Source organism: Leuresthes tenuis, unplaced genomic scaffold (genome assembly GCF_036924035.1).
Source record: "Leuresthes tenuis unplaced genomic scaffold, fLeuTen1.0.hap1 SCAF_189, whole genome shotgun sequence".
Classification (NCBI taxonomy): domain Eukaryota; kingdom Metazoa; phylum Chordata; class Actinopteri; order Atheriniformes; family Atherinopsidae; genus Leuresthes; species Leuresthes tenuis.
The window spans coordinates 24,592-47,197 of NW_027325543.1; the positions used below are offsets into that span (position 1 = coordinate 24,592).

General features: G+C 41.7%; 4 non-coding genes across 4 annotated transcripts; 3 read left to right on the top strand and 1 right to left on the bottom strand.

Moving 5' to 3' along the window:
• The first annotated feature begins 2,190 nt into the window (after nt 1-2,190).
• Nucleotides 2,191-2,304, top strand: LOC140287958 (U5 spliceosomal RNA). The gene has a single exon (XR_011911897.1). It is a non-coding gene; the product is annotated as a U5 spliceosomal RNA (small nuclear RNA).
• A 308-nt stretch (nt 2,305-2,612) lies between these two features.
• LOC140287964 (U2 spliceosomal RNA) lies at nt 2,613-2,796 on the top strand. Its single transcript, XR_011911902.1, has one exon. It is a non-coding gene; the product is annotated as a U2 spliceosomal RNA (small nuclear RNA).
• Nucleotides 2,797-6,042: 3,246 nt separating this feature from the next.
• LOC140287960 (U5 spliceosomal RNA) lies at nt 6,043-6,156 on the bottom strand. The gene has a single exon (XR_011911899.1). It is a non-coding gene; the product is annotated as a U5 spliceosomal RNA (small nuclear RNA).
• A 14,614-nt stretch (nt 6,157-20,770) lies between these two features.
• LOC140287965 (U5 spliceosomal RNA) lies at nt 20,771-20,884 on the top strand. Its single transcript, XR_011911903.1, has one exon. It is a non-coding gene; the product is annotated as a U5 spliceosomal RNA (small nuclear RNA).
• The last annotated feature ends 1,722 nt before the right edge of the window (nt 20,885-22,606 follow it).

The following is a 22,606-nucleotide window of genomic DNA, read 5'->3' on the forward strand; positions in this document are numbered from 1 at the left end:
ACAAACCATGGTCGGACTTTCACACCTTCTTGTAGCTGAACAACTCCGCTCCCTCTTTTGATTGTGTACAGTCGGGTATTTTAAGCTTTTCTTATCCGCTTTTTACCAACTATGGTCGGACATTCAAACCTTCTTGTAGCCGAACACATCCACTCCTGCTTTTGATGATGTATGGTTGGGCATTCGCACCTTTTCTTACCCATTTTTCAGTAATTATGGGTGGATATTCACACCTTCTTGCAGCGGAACACCTCCTCTCCCGCTTACAATTATGTGCGGTTTGATATTCGAAAATTTTCTTTCATGTTTTATAGCAATTATTGATGGACATTCATAACTTCTTGAAGCCGAACACATCCACTTCTGCTTTTGATGATGTATGGTTGGGCATTCGAACATACTTGTTGCCCGTTTTTCATTAATTATGGTTGGACATTCACACCTTGTCGCAGCCAAACACCTCCGCTCCCTGTTTTGATCATGTATGTTTTGACATTCGCACCTTTTCTCACCTGCTTTTTACTATTGTCGGCTAATCACAGCTTCCTCTCCACCATACTTGTATGGTAGGAAATTCTCACCCACTCTCATCCGAAGACCTCTCCTCCCACTTTTGTTAATATTTAGTCGGGCATTCGAACCTTTTCTTACCCACTTTTTACAAATTATGGTCGAACATTCACACCTACTTGCAGCTGAATACTTCCGCTCCACCTTTTAGTGATGTATGGTTGGCATTTGCACCTTTTGTTATTCAGAAATGAATACACACACACCAAATCAGAAAGGCTTTTTTCTCTCTTTTCTACATTATGGACTGTGGGGACACAAAACCGCTCTCTCTCTTTTTTTTTTTTATCGTGTGCCAGGGCGTTGTGTCATGTATTAGATTATGCTTAAGATACGAATGGGTTTATCAGTCACATCAGAATCCATACATACTGATCCTCCCGTAATAAAATGGTCGGATCTTATCAAACACACTTTGTTTCTTGTGACAATCAAGTCAGCGAAACAGCGTATACACGTCAAGACACTGGATCAAGTTTGCCACAAGAACTCATAAGTTTGGCAGTATTGCTCTGCCGTCAGCAATCATACACCCCTTTTATGTTCGTGAGACATGTGCAGGCACCTGTTCATCTACTGTTCTATCACTATGAATTAGTTTATCTATTATCAATAAGGATACTTCTACAACTACTATCAAAGTATGTCCAGACTTCTTATGTTGTCAGTTGCTATATATGAATAAGTGGGTAGCTACTGACAAGCATTAAGCATGTCACACAGCCCAAACATATAACATTTCAGGACACACCACACAGTTAACAACCACAGTGAAGTGTCAAAGCCCAAACATTCAACAGGACACTTACACAGCACATTCAAATCAAACAGTCAGACAACATACAAGAACATATACCCCAGCCGGCATTGCTCCCTCCCTATTTTCCTACAGCTCACTATGTGTGCGCACACCTTTATTCACAAACTCTTCAACTTATACTCTTTTACCGAAGCTGCTACAGCTCGATTGGCCGAATACCCTTAGATCCTATTTCGGTGAATTTGACATCTGCCTTACATGTAACAGATTAGCGGTTTAGCAGTTTTAATTTAGTTTGAGTGAAGGAATTCATTTTATAGCAAAATCCAAAATCGTGAAGCACTCATGAAAGTAAGCTTATTCTCGGATTCCTGAAACTTTAGATTTGCTCTTTCTTTTACTGCAAAGTACAACGTTGTTTTTTTTGTTTAAATCTTTCTAGACATGGTAAATATGAACCACAAAGCAGTTTTAACATAGTTTGAGGGAAGGAATTCATTTTATAGATAAAATCCCAAGAGTCTGCAGAGAAAAGAGAGTGAATGCGAAGTAGACTTTAACACGGCTATGGGAGCGAGCCGAGTGTCGGCTAACCGGGAGAATTGCTTGAAAGAAACGCGACACCGAATGAGCGGTCAGAACAAAGCCTCAATACGGGATTCTCGTGGTGTTTTTGTTGCTGCCTTGTCTTTTGCATAGAGTAAAAGACAAGGCAGCCATCGAATAGGGCCCGATTGTTCCTACTTGGTCAGCCGAGGAGCAAGGGGGGGGGGCAAGCGTCTCAACCAAGCAAAGCTCACCATGGGGAAGGTGGCTATACCAACTAGCCTGATGCCCTGCTCCCGCAGTGACGGATAATCGTACTCTGGTTTCTCTTCATAACATACAAGTCTTTCGCCTTTTACTAAAGACTTCCGTGGAGAGCAGCACTAATGAGTTGTTTCTATTATTGGCAGGCTTTACCTTTGCGGGTGAAGCCCTTTCTGTCTGTTTAATAGAAATCTTGCTACTTTGCAGAGTGACTTCTCTGAGTAGAGTCGCCTTACTTGTTGCGACTGTGCCGATGTTCGAAGCTGGAGTGCAAAGTTGTTGCTTGAATGGTGCTTGCTGGAGCATGCGGGAGTGCAAAGTTATACCATTTAAAAGGGCTGAAGAGTGCTCAGTGCAGCGGGTGGGCGGAGGTGCAACGTGACACTCTGGCCACCTATGGCCATAAAAAGAACACTGCTACAATTGCACATTGTGCCAGCAAGGGCCCTCGGACCTGAAACAGTGGACAGTTATCGCTTCTCGGCCTTTTGGCTAAGATCAAGTGTAGTATCTGTTCTTATCAGTTTAATATGTCCTCTATACGAGGACAACATATTAAATGGATTTTTAAGAATAGGAGTTGAAAAAGAAGCTTGCTCCGTTCACTCCAAGCCTCGACCCGGTACTGCAGTGCCGCTGGGAACGGTGCGCTCTCCTCTGCTCTTGTGAAAAAGCAAACAGCGGTGCAGGATGGAAGTTTCAGGGAGCCCAAGATGAAACTTTCTTTTAATCTGCTGAGAAAAGAGAGTGAATGCGAAGTGGACTTTAACACGGCTCTGGGAGCGAGCCGAGTGCGGGCTAACCGGGAGAATTGCTTGAAAGAAACGCGACACCGAATGAGTGGTCAGAACAAAGCCTCAATACGGTGTTCCCGTGGTGTTTGTGGCTGCCTTGTCTTTTGCACAGAGTAAAAGACAAGGCAGCCATCGAATAGATTGTTTCTACTTGGTCAGCCGAGGAGCAGGGGGGGGGGGGGCAAGCGTCTCAACCAAGCAAAGCTCACCAAGTAGGAACAATCGGGCCCTTTTCGATGGCTGCAACACCTGAAAGAGATATTGATGCGAGACCCGATCAAATGCTTTTTCAAAGTCTAAATTTAAGATGACAAGCCGGGTGTTTCTGTCTCTAGTGTAATCAATGATGTCTCGAATCAGTACGAGGCTGTCGGTGAGTTGTCTCCCTGAGATGGCACAAGCTTGGTCTGGGTGAATTACCTCCTCTAAAACAGAGGACATCCGTGTCGCTAAAACCTTGCTAAAAAGTTTACAGTCAAAGTTTAAAAGTGTGATGGGCCTCCAATTCTTTAGGTCAGTCTTAACATTTTTTTTATAAAGTAGAGTCACTATTCCCACTCTAAAACTGTCAGGCAGTCGGTCGAGTTTTTCAAAATCTTTAAAAACATCTAAAATGTCTGATGATAAAAGGTCCCAATAGGTCAGATAGAATTCTGCAGGAAGCCCGTCTAAACCCGGAGCTCGACTTCTCTTAAAACCTGTTAGGCATTTTTTTAACTCTAAAGCAGTAAAATTCTGTGTCAAGTGTGCATTCTCTTTTACGGTTTTGTCAACGAATTTTAAGATTCCTGCCGATGTTTCCAAGTGCACTGGTTTCTCTTTGTACATGTTACTATAAAAGGTATGTACAGTTTCAATCATCTCTTGTGTGGATTTTGTTAAAAACCCATCTTCTCTTTTTAGATTTTGAATACACTCCTTTTTATTTATAACTTTCTTTCTTTTGCACCTTCCTCAATTTCCTGCTCCCTGCTTCTTACAAAAATTCCTTTACTCTTTATTTCTGCTAAAACTGACATTTCCTTTTTGACATCTTTGATTTCTTCTTTAAAGTCTATGCCACACCGATTTAGTTTAAAGTAGCGCTGTAAGCGTTTATGTAGTCCCATCATACATCTATTCTCTTTCCTTTTTTTACGTTTACCTTGCTGTTTAAAAAAAGTCTGGGTCGTTTCCTTCACCATTTCCCACCATTGTGCATGTGTTTCGTAGAGGTCTTGAAGGGTCTGCCACTCTTTATAACATTCCCTGTACTGACTGACTATGATTTCATCCTCCAACAGGGAACAGTTGAGTTTCCACAGACCACTTCCTACCGTCACACCAGAAGGGGGTGAAAGGGTGCAGGAGAGCATAAGGTGGTCTGAAAAGAAAACAGGGGTTAATCTAACATCAGTGGGTGGGCAATCTCTAGTAAAGAAATAATCAATGCGAGAGGCTCTGGTGCCATCATGACTAAACCAGGTGAAGCCCTCCTCTCTGGGATGCATGGTTTTAAAACAGTCAGTAAGCTTAAAATCCCTGCATATGCCCTGAAGTAAAATCGAAGTCTTATCCACTTTAAAATCTACCCCTGCTCTTTTTCTATCTTTCCTGCTCAAGATACAGTTAAAATCCCCTCCTACAACTAAAGGTACTTGCCCTAGCATGTAAAGCTGTATATCTTCTAAAAGGTCATACCTTTCATTTTTTCCATTGAAACCATAAATATTTAAGAGGTTAAAGTCTTGCCCCATAAAATTCAAGTGTGCTAAAAGTGCCCGTCCGTCTCTCACCACTGTGCTACCTTTCACCAGAACATGCGGATTTTTAATTAGAATGGCCACACCATCATTTTTATTTTGATTTGAGCCACTCCATATCGATAAATGGGGCCACATTTCCTCCCATTGTCTATGGTTTTTTAAAAAAGGTAGTCCACATTCTTGTATTAAAAACACATCTGATTTTATGGAGTCTAAGAAGGATAAAATACTCTGGGCTCTTGTCTTTGATTTCACACTTCTCACATTTAGTGTTGAGAAGGTGAGAACCATTAAAAGCATAAAGGAAAGTAGGTATGTCATTTTCGTTTTTCTAAGTTATCAAAACAAATTACACACAGGTTATTTCTTGGGAAACTAGCCCTTCCTTCATTTCTTTAGGTGAAAAGTGAGTAGGGTGATCTATATTTCCTTTTCGGACTCTCGGTGTTGGCCTCTGACGCAATGTTGCATTTAACTTTGAGTCCCTGGGGGTTGATTGCAGAGCTGAAGTTAAAAAGGAGACCTCATTTGGTGAGTCGGAGGGGAAGACTCTAGGTTCTTCCACTGAAGAACTGTCTGAAAGGGACCTAACCCTTCCCCTCTTCTCTGATACCACTGGGGAATCAGAGGCTCAGATGCCGTCCTCTTCGGCTGTTGACCTTCGGGGAGGTGAGTATCTTCACTAGACTCACCTGTCTGCTCTTCCTCCTCATTTAGCGTAGCTCCACCCTCTGCCTGTGAATTCTCACAGACTTCAACACTGAGTGGTGAGGCCTCTACAGGCCCCTCCCCTTTTTGCTCCTCACTTCCAATCCAAGCTTTTGGCGGGAAGTTTGAATTTATTGGGTCAACCTCTTCACTTTGTTCACCAACTGCCACCTTTGGTCCTTCTCTTTGTTGGCTTGACTGTGGCTTTACCGTCTTTAATTTGTTGGCAAAAGATTTAGGGCAATCTCTGAAGAGGTGATTTAATTCTCCACAGAGATTACATTTCCTGCCATTTGGACACTCTCCAAAAGTTTGCCCAATTTCTCTGCTCTTCCCACATAACACCTTGGTACAAGCCTCAACCAGGTGCCCATGCTCACCACACTTGCGGCAGAACTTGGGCTGCCCCTGGTAGTGGATGTAACCTCGGTTTTCAAGGTGGCCAGAGTGTCGCCCACCCGCTGCACTGAGCACTCTTCAGCCCTTTTAAATGGTATAACTTTGCACTCCCGCACGCTCCAGCAAGCACCATTCAAGCAACAACTTTGCACTCCAGCTTCGAACATCGGCACAGTCGCAACAAGTAAGGCGACTCTACTCAGAGAAGTCACTCTGCACAGTAAGAAGATTTCTTTTGCACAGACAGAAAGGGCTTCACCCGCAAAGGTAAAGCCTGCCAAAAATAGAAACAACTCATTAGTGCTGCTCTCCACAGAAATCTTTAGTAAAAGGCGAAAGACTTGTACGTTATGAAGAGAAACCAGAGTACGATTATCCGTCACCCCCCCCCCCCCCTTGCTCCTCGGCTGACCAATTAGGAACAATCGGGCCCTATTCGATGGCTGCCTTGTCTTTTACTCTGTGCAAAAGACAAGGCAGCAACAAAAACACCACGAGAATCCCGTATTGAGGCTTTGTTCTGATCGCTCATTCGGTGTCGCGTTTCTTTCAAGCAATTCTCCCGGTTAGCCCACACTCGGCTCGCTCCCATAGCCGTGTTAAAGTCTACTTCGCATTCACTCTCTTTTCTCAGCAGACTCTTGGGATTTTATCTATAAAATGAATTCCTTCACTCAAACTATGTGAAAACTGCTTTGTCCTTAATATGTACCATGTCTAGAAAGATTTAAACAAAAAAAACAACGTTGTACTTTGCAGTAAAAGAAAGAGCAAATCTAAAGTTTCAGGAATCCGAGAATAAGCTTACTTTCATGAGTTCTTCACGATTTCGGATTTTGCTATAAAATGAATTCCTTCACTCAAACTAAATTAAAACTGCTAAACCGCTAATCTGTTATATGTAAGGCAGATGTCAAATTCACCGAAATAGGATCAAAGGGTATTCGGCCAATCGAGCTGTAGCAGCTTCGGTAAAAGAGTATAAGTTGAAGAGTTTGTGAATAAAGGTGTGCGCACACATAGTGTGCTGTACGAAAATAGGCAGGGAGCAATGCCGGCTGGGGTATATGTTCTTGTATGTTGTCTGACTGTTTGATTTGAATGTGTTGTGTAAGTGTCCTGTTGAATGTTACATGTTTGGGCTTTGACACGCTTCACTGTGGTTGTTAACTGTGTGGTGTGTCCTGAAATGTTATATGTTTGGGCTGTGTGACATGCTTAATGCTTGTCAGTAGCTACCCACTTATTCATATATAGCAACTGACAACATAAGAAGTCCGGACATACTTTGATAGTAGTTGTAGAAGTATCCTTATTGATAATAGATCACTAATTCATAGTAATAGAACAGTAGATGAACAGGTGCTTGCACATGTCTCACGAAAATAAAATGGGTGTATGATTGCTGACGGCAGAGCAATACTGCCAAACTTATGAGTTCTTGTGGCAAACTTGATTCAGTGTCTTGACGTGTATACGCTGTTTCGCTGACTTGATTGTCACAAGAAACAAAGTGTGTTTGATAAGATCCGACCATTTTATTACGGGAGGATCAGTATGTATGGATTCTGATGTGACTGATAAACCCATTCGTATCTTAAGCATAATCTAATACGTGAGACAACGCCCTGGCACACGATAAAAAAAAAAAAAAGAGAGAGAGCGGTTTTGTGTCCCCACAGTCCATAATGTAGAAAAGAGAGAAAAAAGCCTTTCTGATTTGGTGTGTGTGCTCATAGTGCAGAGTGTAGAGAAAAGAAAGCCGTTTTGGTGTCACGGGTGTTGTGACTTACACACACACATTTCTAAATTGAGAAAGGAAATTATTTTAGAGGAAGCACTAGAGTTTAGATCCCACATTTGTTGATAGGCATTCATTTATTTCTTCACTTCTGATGAAGTTTCAACAATAAACAACAAACTTTGTATTATGAGAAAGAACCAGACTCATTCTTCAGGAATCCGAAAATAAGCTCTATTTTATGAGTTATGCACGAATTCGGATTCTCCTATAAAACGAATTCATTAACTCAAACCAAGTTAAGACTGCTTTGTCCTTCATATTTATTCATGTCTAATCAAGTTTCAACGATAAACAACGTTGTACTTTGTAGAATGAGAAAGAACTTCTTCAGCAATAAGCATCTCTCGACATATGACGAAATACAGATTTTGCTATAAAATTAATTCCTTCTATCAGCCTGACTTAAAACTGTTTGTCCTCCTTATTTATCCACTTCAAATCAAGTTTCAACAATTAAAAAAAAAAGAGGTGCAAATGCCAACCATACATACCTAAAAGGTGGAGCGGAAGTATTCAGCTGCAAGTAGGTGTGAATGTTCGACCATAATTTGTAAAAAGCGGGTAAGAAAAGGTTCGAATGCCCGACTATATATTAACAAAAGCGGGAGGAGAGGTCTTCGGATGAGAGTTGGTGAGAATTTCCAACCATAATCTATAAAATACGGTGAAAAAAAATATGTGAATGCCTCATAGAACACTAAAAGCGGAAGTGTTCGGCTGCAAGAAGGTGTGAATGTCCGACAATATTTGGTGAAAAGCAGGTGAAGCAAGGTCTGAATGCCCAACCTTACATCATCAAAAGCGAGATCAGAGGTGTTTGGCTGCAAGAAGGCCATAGTTTGCCAAAAGCGGGTAAGGTGCGAATGACCGACTAAATATCAACAAAAGTGGGGGCGGAGGTCTTCGGATGCAAGTGGGTGTGAATATCCCACCATACAAGTATGGTGGAGAGGAAGCTGTGAATGGCCGACCATAGTAAAAGGCGGGTGAGAGAAGGTGCGAATGTCAAACCATACATAATCAAAACAGGGAGCGGAGGTGTTCTGCTGTAAGAAGGTGTGAATGTCCAACCATAGTTGGTAAAAAGCAGGTAAGAAAAGGTTAAAATACCCGACTGTACACAATCAATAGCGGGAGCGGAGTTGTTCGGCTACTAAAAGTTGTGAAAGTCCGACCATGGTTTGTAAAAAGCGGGTAAGAAAAGGTGCGAATGCCCGACAATGTATGATCAAAAGAGGGAGTGGAGGTTTTCGGCTGCAAGAAGGTCTGAATGTCCAACCATAATTTGTAAAAACCGGGGAAGAAAAGGCTCGAAAGCCCGACTATACACCATCAAAAGTGGGAGCGGAGGTGTTCAGCTGCAAGACGGTCTGAATGTCCATCAATAATTGCTAGAAAACATGAAAGAAAATTTTCGAATATCAAACTGCACATGATCATAAGCGGGAGAGGAGGTGTTCAGCTGCAAGAAGGTGTGAATGTCTACCCATAATTACTGAAAAATGGGTAAGAAAAGGTGCGAATGCCTAACCATACATCATCAAAAGAGGGAGCGGAGGTGTTCCGCTGTAAGACGGTGTGAATGTCCGACCATAGATGGTAAAAAGCGGGTAAGAAAAGGTTAAATTACCCGACTGTACACAATAAAAAGAGGGAGCGGAGTTGTTCAGCTAAGAGAAGGTGTGAAAGTCCGACCTTGGTTTGTAAAAAGCGGGTAAGAAAAGGTTCGTATGCCCGAATATACACCATCAAAAGCGGAAGCGGAGGTGTTCGGCTGCAAGATATTGTGAACGTCCGACCAAAGTTTGTAAAAAGCAGTTAAGAAAAGGTTAGAATATCTAACCAACCATAATCAAAAGCGGGAGCAGAGCTGTTCGACTGGAAGTAGGTGTGAATGTCAGATCATAATTTGCAAAAAGCTGATGAGAAAGGGTGAGAATGCCCGACTATACACCATCAAATGCGGTAGCGGAGTTGTTCGGCTGTGAGTAGGTGTGAATCTCCAACCATAATTGCTGAAAAATGTGTTAGAAAAGGTAAAAATGTCGGTCCATACATCATCAAAATCGGGAGAGGTGGTGTTCAGCTGCAAGAAGGTCTAAATGTCCATCAATAATTGCTAGAAAACATGAAAGAAAATTTTCGAAAATCAAACCACTCATGATCATAAGTGGGAGAGGAGGTGTTCAGCTGCAAGAAGGTGTGAATGTCCACCCATAATACCTGAAAAATGGGTAAAAAAAAAAGGTGCGAATGCCCAACCATACATCATCAAAAGCAGGAGTGCATGTGTTCGGCTACAAGAAGGTGTGAACGTCCAACCAAAGTTTGTAAAAAGCAGTTAAGAAAAGGTTCGAATATCCAACCATACATAATCAAAAGCGGGAGCAGAGCTGTTCGACTGCAAGTAGGTGTGAATGTCCAGCCATAATTACTCACAAACGGGTAAGAAAAGGTAGTATTGCCAGACCATATATGATCAAAACAGGGAGCGGAGGTGGTTCAGCTGCAAGAAGGTTTGAATGTCCGACTAAAGTTCAAATATATTAACAAAAGCGGGAGGAGAGGTCTTCGGATGAGAGTGGTTGAAAATTTCCAACCATAATGTATAAAATGCGGTGAAAAAAAGGTGTGATAGAACACTAAAAGGTGGAGCGGAAGTGTTCGGCTGCAAGAAGGTGTGAATGTCCGACAATATTTGGTGAAAAGCAGGTGAAGCAAGGTCTGAATGCCCAACCTTACATCATCAAAAGCGAGATCAGAGGTGTTTGGCTGCAAGAAGGCCATAGTTTGCCAAAAGCGGGTAAGGTGCGAATGACCGACTAAATATCAACAAAAGTGGGGGCGGAGGTCTTCGGATGCAAGTGGGTGTGAATATCCCACCATACAAGTATGGTGGAGAGGAAGCTGTGAATGGCCGACCATAGTAAAAGGCGGGTGAGAGAAGGTGCGAATGTCAAACCATACATAATCAAAACAGGGAGCGGAGGTGTTCTGCTGTAAGAAGGTGTGAATGTCCAACCATAGTCGGTAAAAAGCGGGTAAGAAAAGGTTAAAATACCCGACTGTACACAATCAATAGCGGGAGCGGAGTTGTTCGGCTACTAAAAGGTGTGAAAGTCCGACCATGGTTTGTAAAAAGCGGGTAAGAAAAGGTGCGAATGCCCGACAATGTATGATCAAAAGAGGGAGTGGAAGTTTTCGGCTGCAAGAAGGTCTGGATGTCCAACCATAATTTGTAAAAACCGGGGAAGAAAAGGCTCGAAAGCCCGACTATACACCATCAAAAGTGGGAGCGGAGGTGTTCAGCTGCAAGACGGTCTGAATGTCCATCAATAATTGCTAGAAAACATGAAAGAAAATTTTCAAATATCAAACTGCACATGATCATAAGCGGGAGAGGAGGTGTTCAGCTGCAAGAAGGTGTGAATGTCTACCCATAATTACTGAAAAATGGGTAAGAGAAGGTGCGAATGCCTAACCATACATCATCAAAAGAGGGAGCGGAGGTGTTCCGCTGTAAGACGGTGTGAATGTCCGACCATAGATGGTAAAAAGCGGGTAAGAAAAGGTTAAATTACCAGACTGTACACAATCAAAAGAGGGAGCGGAGTTGTTCAGCTAAGAGAAGGTGTGAAAGTCCGACCTTGGTTTGTAAAAAGCGGGTAAGAAAAGGTTCGTATGCCCGAATATACACCATCAAAAGCGGAAGCGGAGGTGTTCGGCTGCAAGATATTGTGAACGTCCGACCAAAGTTTGTAAAAAGCAATTAAGAAAAGGTTCGAATATCTAACCAAACATAATCAAAAGCGGGAGCAGAGCTGTTCGACTGGAAGTAGGTGTGAATGTCAGATCATAATTTGCAAAAAGCTGATGAGAAAGGGTGAGAATGCCCGACTATATACCATCAAATGCGGTAGCGGAGTTGTTCGGCTGTGAGTAGGTGTGAATCTCCAACCATAATTGCTGAAAAATGTGTTAGAAAAGGTAAAAATGCCGGTCCATACATAATCAAAATCGGGAGAGGTGGTGTTCAGCTGCAAGAAGGTCTAAATGTCCATCAATAATTGCTAGAAAACATGAAAGAAAATTTTCGAAAATCAAACCACACATGATCATAAGTGGGAGAGGAGGTGTTCAGCTGCAAGAAGGTGTGAATGTCCACCCATAATACCTGAAAAATGGGTAAAAAAAAGGTGTGAATGCCCAACCATACATCATCAAAAGCAGGAGTGCATGTGTTCGGCTACAAGAAGGTGTGAACGTCCAACCAAAGTTTGTAAAAAGCAGTTAAGAAAAGGTTCGAATATCCAACCATACATAATCAAAAGCGGGAGCAGAGCTGTTCGACTGCAAGTAGGTGTGAATGTCAGATCATAATTTGCAAAAAGCTGATGAGAAAGGGTGAGAATGCCCGACTATACACCATCAAATGCGGTAGCGGAGTTGTTCGGCTGTGAGTAGGTGTGAATCTCCAACCATAATTGCTGAAAAATGTGTTAGAAAAGGTAAAAATGCCGGTCCATACATAATCTAAATCGGGAGAGGTGGTGTTCAGCTGCAAGAAGGTCTAAATGTCCATCAATAATTGCTAGAAAACATGAAAGAAAATTTTCGAATATCAAACCACACATCATCATAAGCGGGAGAGGAGGTGTTCAGCTGCAAGAAGGTGTGAATGTCCGACCATAGTTTGTAAAAAATGGGTAAGAAAAGGTGCGAATGCTCAACCATACATCATCAAAAGCAGGAGTGGATGTGTTCGGCTAAAAGAAGGTTTGAATGTCCGACCATAGTTCGTAAAATGCGGGTAAGAAAAGGTTCGAATGCCCGAACATACACCATCAAAAGAGGGAGCGGAGGTGTTCCGCTGTAAGACGGTGTGAATGTCCAACAATAGTTGGTAAAAAGCGGGTAAGAAAACGTTAAAATACCCGACTGTACACAATCAATAGCGGGAGCAGAGTTGTTTGGCTACAAGAAGGTGTGAAAGTCCAACCATGGTTTGTAAAAAGCGGGTAAGAAAAGGTTCGAATGCCCGAATATATACCATCAAAAGCGGAAGCGGAGGTGTTCGGCTGCAAGAAGGTGTGAACGTCCGACCAAAGTTTGTAAAAAGCAGTGAAGAAAAGTTTCGAATATCCAACCAAACATAATCAAAAGCGGGAGCAGAGCTGTTCGACTGCAAGTAGGTGTGAATGTCAGATCATAATTTGCAAAAAGCTGAAGAGAAAGGGTGAGAATGCCCGACTATACACCATCAAATGCGGGAGCGGAAGTTTTCGGCTGTGAGTAGGTGTGAATGTCAAACCATAATTGCTGAAAAATGTGTTAGAAAAGACTCGAATGCCGGACCATACATCATCAAAAGCGGGAAAAGTGGTGTTCGGCTGCAAGTAGGTGTGAATGTTCGACCATAATTTGTAAAAAGCGGGTAAGAAAAGGTTTGAATGCCCGACTACATATTAACAAAAGCAGGAGGAGAGGTCTTCGGATAAGAATGGGTGAGAATTTCCAACCATAATCAATAAAATGCGGTGAAAAAAAAGGTGTGAATACCCCATAGAACACTAAAAGGTGGAGCAGAAGTGTTCGGCTAAAAGAAGGTGTGACTGTTCGACTATATTTGGTGAAAAGCAGGTGAAGCAAGGTCTGAATGCCCAACCTTACATCATCAAAAACGAGATCAGAGGTGTTTGGCTGCAAGAAGGCCATAGTTTGCCAAAAGCGGGTAAGCTGCAAATGACCGACTAAATATCAACAAAAGTTGGGGCGGAGGTCTTCAGATGCAAGTGGGTGTGAATATCCCACCATACAAGTATGGTGGAGAGGAAGCTGTGAATGGCCGACCATAGTAAAAAGCGGGTGAGAAAAGGTGCGAATGTCCAATCATACATGATCAAAACAGGGAGCGTAGGTGTTTGGCTGCGACAAGGTGTGTATGTCCACCCATAATTAATGAAAAGCGGGCAACAAGTAGGTTTGAATACCCATCATCAAAAGCAGGAGTGGATGTGTTCGGCTACAAGAAGGTTTGAATGTCTGACCATAGTTTGTAAATAGCGGGTAAGAAAAGTTTTGAATGCCCGACTATACACCATAAAAAGCGGGAGCGGAGGTGTTCCGCTGTAAGACGGTGTGAATGTCCGACCATAGTTGGTAAAAAGCGGGTAAGAAAAGGTTAAAATACCCGACTGTACACAATCAATAGCGGGAGCGGAGTTGTTCGACTACAAGAAGGTGTGAAAGTCCGACCATGGTTTGTAAAAAGCAGTTAAGAAAAGGTTAGAATATCCAACCAAACATAATCAAAAGCGGGAGCAGAGCTGTTCGACTGCAAGTAGGTGTGAATGTCCAGCCATAATTACTCACAAACGGGGGATGAAAAGGTAATATTGCCAGACCATACATGATCAAAACAGGGAGCGGAGGTTCAGCTGCAAGGTGTGAATGTCTGACTATAGTTTGTAAAAAGCGGGTAAGACAAGGTGCGAATGCCCAACAATGTATGATCAAAAGAGAGAGCGGAGGTGTTCGGCTGCAAGGTCTGAATGTCCAACCATAATTTGTAAAAACCGGGTAAGAAAAGGCTCGAAAGCCCGACTATACATCATCAAAAGCGGGAGCGGAGGTGTTCAGCTGCAAGAAGGTGTGAATGTTCGACTAAAGTTTGTAAAAAGCTGGTAAGACAAGGAGCGATGTCCCGACATTGTATGATCAAAAGCGGGAGCGGAGGTGTCCAGCTGTGAGTAGGTGTGAATGTCCGACCATAATTGCTGAAAAATGTGTTAGAAAAGGTAAGAATACTGGACCATACATCATCAAAAGCGGGAGAGGTGGTGTGAAAGTCCTACAATGGTTTGTAAAAAGCGGGTAAAAAAAGGTTCGAATGCCCGAATATACATCATCAAAAGTGGAAGCGGAGGTGTTCGGATGCAAGAAGGTGTGAACGTCCGACCAAAGTTTGTAAAAAGCAGTGAAAAGCGAGAAAAAGCATTTCGTGAGTTCTGCATGATTTGGGATTTTGCTTATAAAATGCATTACTTCACTCAAACTATGTTAAAACTGATTTGTTCTTCATATTTACCATGTCTAGAAATATTTAAACAAAAAAACAACGTTGTACTTTGCAGTAAAAGAAAGAGCAAATCTAAAGTTTCAGGAATCCGAGTATAAGCCTGCTTTCATGAGTTCTGCACGATTTCGGATTTTGCTATAAAATGAATTGCTTTGCTCAAACCAAGTTAAAACTGCTTTGTCCTCCCATATTCATCAATGTCTAGATCGACTTCAACAAAGAAAAACATTGGACTTTGCAGTAGAAGAAGTTGAAATCCATCTACACATTGATAAATATGAAGGACAAAGCAGTTCCCACTTGCCCATAAGAAAATAAGCTTATTCTCGGATTCCTGATCCTTCAGTTTTGCTCTTTCTTCTACTGCAAAATACAATGTTGTTCTTTGTTGAAGTCGATCTAGACATTGATAAATATGAAGGAAAAAGCAGTTTTAACTTGGTTTGAGTGAATGAATTCATTTTATACATAAAATCCGAAATCGTGCAGAACTCATGAAAATAAGCTTATTCTCGGATTCCTAAAACTTTTGATTTGCTCTTTCTTTTATTGCAAAGTACAACGTTGTTTTTTTGTTTAAATCTATCGAGACATTGATAAATATGAAGGTAAAAGCCGTTTTAACATAGTTTGAGTGAAGGAATTAATTTTATAGATAAAATCCCAAATCATGCAGAACTCCTCAAAAGGGAGGTATGGCTTAATCACAAGTGTGGCTCTTTCTCATTCAGGGTAATATGAGGAAGTTTATGCTTGAAATATATGTAGAAATGGGTACATATGAAGGACAAAGCAGTGTTAACTTAGTTTGCGTGAAGAAATTCATTTTATACATAAAATCCGAAATCGTGCAGAACTCATGAAAATAAGCTTATTCTCGGATTCCTAAAACTTTTGATTTGCACTTTCTTTTACTGCAAAGTACAACGTTGTTTTTTGTTGAAATCTATCTAGACATTGATAAATACCATCCGAAACTCTGCTGCCGCTTTTGATAATTTATGGTTGGGCATTCTTACCTTTTCTTACCAGCTTTTTACAAATTATGATCTTACATTCACACCTACTTGCAGTCGAACACCTTCTCATCCACTTATGATCATGTGCGGTTGGGCTTTCGCACCTTTTCTTACCCATTTTTCAGAAATTATGGGTGGACATTCAGACCTTCTTGCAGCCGAAAACCTCCGCTCCTCTTTTGATCATACATTGTCGGGCATTCACACCTTGTCTTACCCGCTTTTTACAAACTTTAGTCGGACATTCAAACCTTCTTGCAGCTGAACCACCTCCGCTCCCTGTTTTGATCATATATGGTCTGGCAATAGTACCTTTTCTTACCCGTTTGTGAGTAATTATGGCTGGACATTCACACCTTCTTGCAGCCGAAAACAACCTCTCCCGCTTTTGATGATATATGGTCCGGCATTCTTACCTTTTCTAACACATTTTTCAGCAATTAGTTCGGACATTCACACCTACTCACAGACGAACACCTCCGCTCCCACATTTGATAGTGTATAGTCGGGCATTCTCACCCTTTCTCATCAGCTTTTTGCAAATTATGATCTGATATTCACACCTACTTGCAGTCGAACAGCTCTGCTCCCGCTTTTGATTATGTTTGGTTGGATATTTGAACATTTTCTTAATGCTTTTTACAAACTTTGGTCGGACGTTCACACCGTCTTGCAGCCGAACACCTCCGCTTCCTGCTTTTGATGGTGTATAGTCGGGCATTCGAGCCTTTTCTTACCCACCTATTACTTACTATGGTTGGACATTCAGACCTTCTTGCACCTGAACACCTCTGCTCCCGCTTTTGATGATGTATAGTCGGGCTTTCGAGCCTTTTCTTCCCCGATTTTTACAAATTATGGTTGGACATTCAGACCTTGCAGCCGAAAACCTCCGCTCCCTGTTTTGATCATGTGTGGTCTGGAAATACTACCTTTTCTTCCCCCGTTTGTGAGTAATTATGGCTGGAAATTCACACCTACTTGCAGCCGAAAAACCACCTCTCCGAATTTTGATGATATATTGTCCGGCATTCTAGTCTTTTCTATCACATTTTTCAGCAATTATGATCTGACATTCACACCTACTTGCAGTCGAAAAGCTCTGCTCCCGCTTTTGATTATGTTCGGTTGGATATTCAAACCTTTTCTTAACTGCTTTTTACAAACTTTGGTCGGACGTTCACACCTTCTTGCAGCCGAACACCCCCGCTTCCGCTTTTGATGGTATATATTCGGGTATTCGAACCTTCTCTTACCCGCTTTTTACAAACCATGGTTGGACTTTCATACCTTCTTGTAGCTGAACAACTCCACTCCTGCTTTTGATGATTTATGGTTGGACATTCGCATCTTTTCCTACCCATTTTTCAGTAATTATGGGTGGATATTCACATCTTCTTGCAGCTGAACACCTCCTCTCCCGCTAATGATCATGGAAGGTTTGATATTCGAAAATTTTCTTTCATATTTTAAAGCAATTATTAATGGACATTCACACCTACTTGCAGCCGAACACAACCTCTCCCGCTTTTGATGATGTATGGACCGGCATTTTTACCTTTTCTAACACATTTTTCAGCAATTATGGTTGGAGATTCACACCTACTCACAGCCGAGTAACTCCGCTACCGCATTTGATGGTGTATAGTCGGGCATTCTCACCCTTTCTCATCAGCTTTTTGCAAATTATGATCTGACATTCACACCTACTTCCAGTTGAACAGCTCTGCTCCCGCTTTTGATTATGTTTGGTTAGATATTCGAACCTTTTCTTAACTGCTTTTTACAAACTTTGGTCGGACGTTCACAATATCGTGCAGACGAACACCTCCGCTTCCGCTTTTGACGGTGTATATTCGGGCAATTGAACCTTTTCTTACCCGCTTTTTACAAACCAAGGTCGGACTTTCACTCCTTCTCTTAGGTGAACAACTCCGCTCCCTCTTTTGATTGTGTACAGTCGGGTAATTTAACCTTTTCTTACCCGCTTTTTACCATCTATGGTCGGACATTCACACCGTCTTACAGCGGAACACCTCCGCTCCCTCTTTTGATGATGTATGGTTAGGCATTCGCACCTTTTCTTACCCATTTTTCAGTAATTATGGGTAGACATTCACACCTTCTTGCAGCTGAACACCTCCTCTCCCGCTTATGATCATGTGCAGTTTGATATTCGAAAATTTTCTTTCATGTTTTCTAGCAATTATTGATGGACATTCAGACCGTCTTGCAGCTGAACACCTCCGCTCCCACTTTTGATGGTGTATAGTCGGGCTTTCGAGCCTTTTCTTCCCCGGTTTTTACAAATTATGGTTGGACATTCAGACCTTCTTGCAGCCGAAAACCTCCACTCCCTCTTTTGATCATACATTGTCGGGCATTCGCACCTTTTCTTACCCGCTTTTTACAAACCATGGTCGGACTTTCACACCTTTTAGTAGCCGAACAACTCCGCTCCCGCTATTGATTGTGTACAGTCGGGTATTTTAACCTTTTCTTACCCGCTTTTTACCAACTATGGTTGGACATTCACACCTTCTTACAGCAAAACACCTCCGCTCCCTGTTTTGATTAGGTATGGTTTGACATTCGCACCTTCTCTCACCCGCCTTTTACTATGGTCGGCCATTCACAGCTTCCTCTCCACCATACTTGTATGGTGGGATATTCACACCCACTTGCATCCGAAGACCTCCGCCCCCACTTTTGTTGATATTTAGTCGGTCATTCGCACCTTACCCGCTTTTGGCAAACTATGGCCTTCTTGCAGCCAAACACCTCTGATCTCGCTTTTGATGATGTAAGGTTCGGCATTCAGACCTTGCTTCACCTGCTTTTCACCAAATATAGTCGGACATTCACACCTTCTTGCAGCCGAACACTTCCGCTTTTAGTGTTCTATGAGGCATTCACATATTTTTTTTCACCGTATTTTATAGATTATGGTTGGAAATTCTCACCCACTCTCATCCGAAGACCTCTCCTCCCGCTTTTGTTAATATATAGTCGGGCATTCGAACCTTTTCTTACCCGCTTTTTACAAATTATGGTCGAACATTCACACCTACTTGCAGCTGAATACTTCCGCTCCACCTTTTAGGTATGTAGGGTTGGCATTTGCATCTCTTTTTATACTGATTGCTGAAGATTAAGTTGTTCTTTCTCAAACTACAATTTTTTTTTAATTGTTGAAACTTGATTTGAAGTGGATAAATAAGGAGGACAAACAGTTTTAAGTCACGCTGATAGAAGAAATTAATTTTATAGCAAAATCTGTATTTCGTCATATGTCGAGAGATGCTTATTGCTGAAGAAGTTCTTTCTCATTCTACAAAGTACAACGTTGTTTATCGTTGAAACTTGATTAGACATGAATAAATATGAAGGACAAAGCAGTCTTAACTTGGTTTGAGTTAATGAATTCGTTTTATAGGAGAATCCGAATTCGTGCATAACTCATAAAATAGAGCTTATTTTCGGATTCCTGAAGAATGAGTCTGGTTCTTTCTCATAATACAAAGTTTGTTGTTTATTGTTGAAACTTCATCAGAAGTGAAGAAATAAATGAATGCCTATCAACAAATGTGGGATCTAAACTCTAGTGCTTCCTCTAAAATAATTTCCTTTCTCAATTTAGAAATGTGTGTGTGTAAGTCACAACACCCGTGACACCAAAACGGCTTTCCTACACTCTAAACTATGAGCACACACACCAAATCAGAAAGGCTTTTTTCTCTCTTTTCTACATTATGGACTGTGGGGACACAAAACCGCTCTCTCTCTTTTTTTTTTTTTATCGTGTGCCAGGGCGTTGTCTCACGTATTAGATTATGCTTAAGATACGAATGGGTTTATCAGTCACATCAGAATCCATACATACTGATCCTCCCGTAATAAAATGGTCGGATCTTATCAAACACACTTTGTTTCTTGTGACAATCAAGTCAGCGAAACAGCGTATACACATCAAGACACTGAATCAAGTTTGCCACAAGAACTCATAAGTTTGGCAGTATTGCTCTGCCGTCAGCAATCATACACCCATTTTATTTTCGTGAGACATGTGCAAGCACCTGTTCATCTACTGTTCTATCACTATGAATTAGTGATCTATTATCAATAAGGATACTTCTACAACTACTATCAAAGTATGTCCGGACTTCTTATGTTGTCAGTTGCTATATATGAATAAGTGGGTAGCTACTGACAAGCATTAAGCATGTCACACAGCCCAAACATATAACATTTCAGGACACACCACACAGTTAACAACCACAGTGAAGCGTGTCAAAGCCCAAACATGTAACATTCAACAGGACACTTACACAACACATTCAAATCAAACAGTCAGACAACATACAAGAACATATACCCAGCCGGCATTGCTCCCTGCCTATTTTCGTACAGCACACTATGTGTGCGCACACCTTTATTCACAAACTCTTCAACTTATACTCTTTTACCGAAGCTGCTACAGCTCGATTGGCCGAATACCCTTTGATCCTATTTCGGTGAATTTGACATCTGCCTTACATATAACAGATTAGCGGTTTAGCAGTTTTAATTTAGTATGAGTGAAGGAATTCATTTTATAGCAAAATCCGAAATCGTGAAGAACTCATGAAAGTAAGCTTATTCTCGGATTCCTGAAACTTTAGATTTGCTCTTTCTTTTACTGCAAAGTACAACGTTGTTTTTTTTGTTTAAATCTTTCTAGACATGGTAAATATTAAGGACAAAGCAGTTTTCACATAGTTTGAGTGAAGGAATTCATTTTATAGATAAAATCCCAAGAGTCTGCTGAGAAAAGAGAGTGAATGCGAAGTAGACTTTAACACGGCTATGGGAGCGAGCCGAGTGTCGGCTAACCGGGAGAATAAACGCGACACCGAATGAGCGGTCAGAACAAAGCCTCAATACGGGATTCTCGTGGTGTTTTTGTTGCTGCCTTGTCTTTTGCATAGAGTAAAAGACAAGGCAGCCATCGAATAGGGCCCGATTGTTCCTACTTGGTCAGCCGAGGAGCAAGGGGGGCTATACCAACTAGCCTGATGCCCTGCTCCCGCAGTGACGGATAATCGTACTCTGGTTTCTCTTCATAACGTACAAGTCTTTCGCCTTTTACTAAAGACTTCCGTGGAGAGCAGCACTAATGAGTTGTTTCTATTATTGGCAGGCTTTACCTTTGCGGGTGAAGCCCTTTCTGTCTGTGCAAAAGAAATCTTGCTACTTTGCAGAGTGACTTCTCTGAGTAGAGTCGCCTTACTTGTTGTGACTGTGCCGATGTTCGAAGCTGGAGTGCAAAGTTGTTGCTTGAATGGTGCTTGCTGGAGCATGCGGGAGTGCAAAGTTATACCATTTAAAAGGGCTGAAGAGTGAATGCGAAGTGGACTTTAACACGGCTCTGGGAGCGAGCCTAGTGCGGGCTAACCGGGAGAATTGCTTGAAAGAAACGCGACACCGAATGAGTGGTCAGAACAAAGCCTCAATACGGTGTTCCCGTGGTGTTTGTGGCTGCCTTGTCTTTTGCACAGAATAAAAGACAAGGCAGCCATCGAATAGATTGTTTCTACTTGGTCAGCCGAGGAGCGGGGGAGGGGGGGGGGGGGGGTCAAGCGTCTCAACCAAGCAAAGCTCACCAAGTAGGCACAATCGGGCCCTTTTCGATGGCTGCAACACCTGAAAGAGATATTGATGCGAGACCCGATCAAATGCTTTTTCAAAGTCTAAATTTAAGATGACAAGCCGGGTGTTTCTGTCTCTAGCGTAATCAATGATGTCTCGAATCAGTACGAGGCTGTCGGTGAGTTGTCTCCCTGAGATGGCACAAGCTTGGTCTGGGTGAATTACCTCCTCTAAAACAGAGGACATCCGTGTCGCTAAAACCTTGCTAAAAAGTTTACAGTCAAAGTTTAAAAGTGTGATGGGCCTCCAATTCTTTAGGTCAGTCTTATAATTTTTTTTATAAAGTAGAGTAACTATTCCCACTCTAAAACTGTCGGTCGAGTTTTTCAAAATCTTTAAAAACATCTAAAATGTCTGATGATAAAAGGTCCCAATAGGTCAGATAGAATTCTGCAGGAAGCCCGTCTAAACCCGGAGCTCGACTTCTCTTAAAACCTGTTAGGCATTTTTTTAACTCTAAAGCAGTAAAATTCTGTGTCAAGTGTGCATTCTCTTTTACGGTTTTGTCAACGAATTTTAAGATTTCTGCCGATGTTTCCAAGTGCACTGGTTTCTCTTTGTACATGTTACTATAAAAGGTATGTACAGTTTCAATCATCTCTTGTGTGGATTTTGTTAAAAACCCATCTTCTCTTTTTAGATTTTGAATACACTCCTTTTTATTTATAACTTTCTTTCTTTTTCACCTTCCTCAATTTCCTGCTCCCTGCTTCTTACAAAAATTCCTTTACTCTTTATTTCTGCTAAAACTGACATTTCCTTTTTGACATCTTTGATTTCTTCTTTAAAGTCTATGCCACACTGATTTAGTTTAAAGTAGCGCTGTAAGCGTTTATGTAGTCCCATCATACATCTATTCTCTTTCCTTTTTTTACGTTTACCTTGCTGTTTAAAAAAAGCGAGAGGCTCTGGTGCCATCATGACTAAACCAGGTGAAGCCCTCCTCTCTGGGATGCATGGTTTTAAAACAGTCAGTAAGCTTAAAATCCCTGCATATGCCCTGAAGTAAAATCGAAGTCTTATCCACTTTAAAATCTACCCCTGCTCTTTTTCTATCTTTCCTGCTCAAGATACAGTTAAAATCCCCTCCTACAACTAAAGGTACTTGCCCTAGCATGTAAAGCTGTATATCTTCTAAAAGGTCATACCTTTCATTTTTTCCATTGAAATCATAAATATTTAAGAGGTTAAAGTCTTGCCCCATAAAATTCAAGTGTGCTAAAAGTGCCCG